At 41.6% G+C, this 4,224-nt stretch overlaps 1 pseudogene; it reads right to left on the bottom strand.

Moving 5' to 3' along the window:
* Positions 1–1,572: 1,572 nt before the first annotated feature.
* On the bottom strand, positions 1,573–3,823 carry LOC111282188 (sugar transport protein 10-like; annotated as a pseudogene).
* Positions 3,824–4,224: the final 401 nt, after the last annotated feature.

Genomic DNA, 4,224 nt, shown 5'->3' with positions numbered 1-4,224 from the left:
CGGTTCTCATGATATTATTACTTCTTGATATGGTGAGAAGCCAACATCATACCCGCCCGTATTGTACGCAAACTCCGTATCAAGTTTACGCAAGTGCCACACTTAAGCTAGTCAACGGCCAGCTCGTAGCCTCTAGGCTCATCTCATCCCACGGGACTTTGTTCTTAGGGCTTAGGCCCTTAGCATCAGTGTAGGCTACCCGCACGCATGATCGACACCCAACATCATGCTAGTCCCGTAAGGGAGACTTGGGTGGACTACCTCAGTTGCAGCACACCTCTACCAATTGGCCATAAGGGTCTAGCAGCGTGCTTGCCTATTAGGTCGCACATCTCTCAGGCTCGATGGCATTCCTCCTACGTAAACACCATCTCATGATCCTTTCGACTCAAAGAGGGAAAACCGAGAGGCATAACGATCTCTACTGCGTAACCCCATGGCTCAACGCAAAGGCGTGATATGAAGCCCGCTGGCCCCAATCATCCCTGGGTTTACCATGACCCGAGGAAACATCGTGCCATGCTCATAACCCTATGATACCCGCCCACCTAGACACCACTAGTGCCTAGGAGTAGCTCACTTCAGACTAGCCAGGCCTTCCTTACCCACTAGCCAAGGGGGTGGTGGAGAGCTGACACCAGTCGTCCCCCTATAAAGAGCGTAAGAGATTTTTCCAGTCTCCTACCAGTGACCGTAAGATTATTCGAAATGGGGATACTTTTCTCTCCAGCCATATCAGGGCCTTTCTCCGGTTAACTTAGGGCCCTATAACCTTCCTCTTGGTCACCACTATTCCTTGATTTTGCTCGTTGCTTCACCAACTTACTCGAAGGTACCTGCACATGGCTTTGACAGCACCTGACTGGCTAGCTGATCCCAGGGCACCAGCTCACTGCCTCACATTGACCAGCGTATCTTAGGGTTTATGGCTTAGACTATCCACGCACAATATCTCCAACGTATTCCCATGCATAAAATGCTCACACGCTGCTTTCATTGATGGCACCCGTCAGATTATTTGGCTTGAGGGTGGTTGACCACTGTCTCGAACTTACCAGTGTATCTTACGATCGAAAGCTCTCACTGCCCGCACAACATGTTAGTATCATGTTCCAAAGCTTCAAATGTACGCCTGCATCTCTTAGAACCACTTTTTCGTCAACTTTATCTTGATCGCTGCTTGATTTAGAGTCAATCATGACAGGACCAAGGTCTGGCCATGACACTTAACGTGTATCTTAATGGATAATATCTGTTGCTTAGCAGATCTTCTCCTTCTTTTGTGGACACGTGTTCCTTTTTGCATCGAGGTTGGCTTAATTAGCTCAACTGGTTCGATCACCCCTTCAGTAGGTGGATTTTTGAAAGATTATAATTCCCTTTTTAGCATCTGTAATTTTTCTTCTTGTAACTCCCTTTTACATTAAAAAAAATTATTTTTCTATTTATCAAGATATTTTTCCTATATCCAACGGCCTACTTTGTGTAAAAAAGATTGGAAGTATGGTAAAGTTCTGGTATATTATATTAAAGGTAATAAAATGGTACAAAGCTTTTACTTTTTGTTGCTCTGCTATTTGATATCCTTATTCTTTTTACTCCCTGCATGATTACAACCGCAGACTTAACCTAAATAATTTGTCAAGTCCATGCGTTGGATCTTGCTTTTCAAGCATCGTTTAGCTCAAATTTACGGTTCGCACCAATGGCAACCTCATCTGGGATGTACTTTCCCCAGAACCAGTGTTGCTTCCATACTTTGTTCATTTCTTCGATTGGGATGTTCTTTGTTTCGGGCAAGAAGAAGTGGATGAAGATAGTCATGATTATAACAAAGCCAGCGAAGAAAAAGAAGAGGCCAAATTTCATTTGGCAAAGCATGGCGAGGAACGCTTGAGCAATGACTAAGGTGAAGATCATGTTAACTGCAACATTGATGGCTTGTCCAGCTGATCGGATCTCTAGAGGACAGATCTCACTGGGTACCAACCATCCCAATGGACCCCAAGACCATGCGAATGCTGCAACATATGCACAGATCGAGAGCAATAGCAAATTGGCATACGTTCTTGTCAAGTCACCATCACCGTTGATCCCAAACTTCACGGCAATCACGATTCCTACAGCGATCTATAGCAAAATGGAGAAAAAAAAAGCAGTATTGTCAACAAAATTGTAGAAGTTAGAAATGAGATAAAAGATTAATTATTACCTGGCTAATAATCATTTGTGCGCCACCTTCAAGGAACAAAATCCTTCTTCCAAACCTATCAACTGAATAGATGGAAACAACTGTGGCGACGACATTCACAGTGCCAGAGATAATCGCAGACATGAGTGACGCATCATCACCAAAACACAAGGTCTTAAAGAGAACAGGTGCATAAAACATGATAACATTAATGCCAGTAAGCTGTTGGAAGAATGGAATGAGAATGCAGAGGACTAGTTGAGGCCTGTATCTTGGTTGCAGAATGTTTCTCCATGGGTGATTCACTTTCTTGGCAGTTTCAGTTGCATCAATAAGATCTTGAAACTCAGCATCAACCTATTGGGTGCCTCAAATTTTTTGCAACATTTGTCTTGCCTTCTCAGTATGGCCTCTCTCAAGAATAGAATTGGGAGTGTCAGGTAGCATAAACGATCCAATGGTCATCAGTATGGCAGGAACGGCTGCAAGAGCTAGAGAAACTCTCCATCCCCATCCACCTTCGATCTTTGCTGTGCCATAGTTAATAAGGCCTGCGACCAGAATTCCAATTGTAATTGCCATTTGGAAGCCAATGTTCAAAGCTCCTCTAATCCTTGCTGGTGCCATTTCGCATAAGTACACCGGAACAGACTGTCGTGCATGGATATATAAACAAGTCCTCTGTAAGTCTTTTTAAGATAAGAGGACAAAATAAAAGAGTAGCGGAAGAGCAAGAATTTTACCTGATTGGCAAATCCAACACCCACACCAAGCAACAAACGGCCAATAATTAGAAGAGCGACATTCATGGCAATGCCATTTAAGATTGAACCGATGAGAAAAGCAAGGCCTCCAACGAACATGGACATTTTTCGGCCAAAGATCCTTGTTACCACTGAAGCAAAGAAGGAAGCAATCAAAGCGGCAAGGTAGAGGGAAGAGGTGAACAGAGTGAGTAGCTCGCTATCGAATTTGCAATACTCGCTTTCGTGTTTGGCTGCATCACCCTGTTTTTCCAAAACTGATGGGAAGAACTTCTTCAGAAACGGTTCCATTGAGGTCACCCCTCCTACAGATTAAAAAAAAAAAAAAACAATTTTCAGAATCTTGGGAAAGAAAGATGAAAAGATCATAACAAGACAACAACATGCAATCTTTAGTCGTCCGAACCTGAGATTCCAAGGTCATAACCGAAAAGGAGACCACCAGTGGCAGCAATCAGACAAGTGCACACCACAAAGTTGGTGACACGACCTTCATAGCCCGCCCCTCCACCTTGAGCAACAAATCCTCCTCCTGCCATCTCTCAATCCGCTATCGTAACTCACTATGGCCTTTATGTAAATCAAGTGACGAGGTGCTAGTTTTCTTCCCTTTCCTGTACGGTGATTCACTAGGGATCTTTTCGGGACGCTTTAGGATCTTTCAATGGAATTTGCCTGCACAAATCCCGCATACCATCAAAGAAGGAAAGGAACAAAAACTCTCCCAGTAACCTCTGATTGATCCTACATGAAGAGCCTGGCTTTATATATGTACTAAGTCCTAAAAACTTGTTCATTTCTAAGAACATTGTTGCAAAAATTAGGATATATTTTTCAACATTTAGCTGTCTTTTCTATCTTTTGTTAAATTCAAACATTTGAAAATTTCCATTTTTAAACCCCTAACATTGCGATTACTACTGGCTACTATATAATCTATTTTCCATTCCCATTTTTTTTTGCAATTGAAATCCTTATCCACAAAATCTACCAAATTTAACGGTTTGACATGAATGTTTTAATCATGGTCCTAGAATATATATGAGACTCAACATTAAAAAAAATATAAAACTTTTTTTTTTGATAAGATAAGAGATTGTAAGTGTTGAGATTTGAATTTCAAACTTGTTGAATATCATTTTTAAGAGTAATTATATGAATCAGCTGAGTTAAACTCGATTCAAAATGTAAAACTTTTTAATTTTAAGTAAATGGATTTCTTTATGGGTTTATATTTGATGCATTGATAATGTATATATATCATACACT

Source organism: Durio zibethinus, chromosome 5, assembly GCF_047325235.1.
Source record: "Durio zibethinus cultivar Kanyao isolate XHJ-2024 chromosome 5, ASM4732523v1, whole genome shotgun sequence".
Taxonomy (NCBI): domain Eukaryota; kingdom Viridiplantae; phylum Streptophyta; class Magnoliopsida; order Malvales; family Malvaceae; genus Durio; species Durio zibethinus.
The sequence above is the reverse complement of the archived record's forward strand: the minus strand, read 5'-3'. Positions and strand labels throughout refer to the sequence as shown.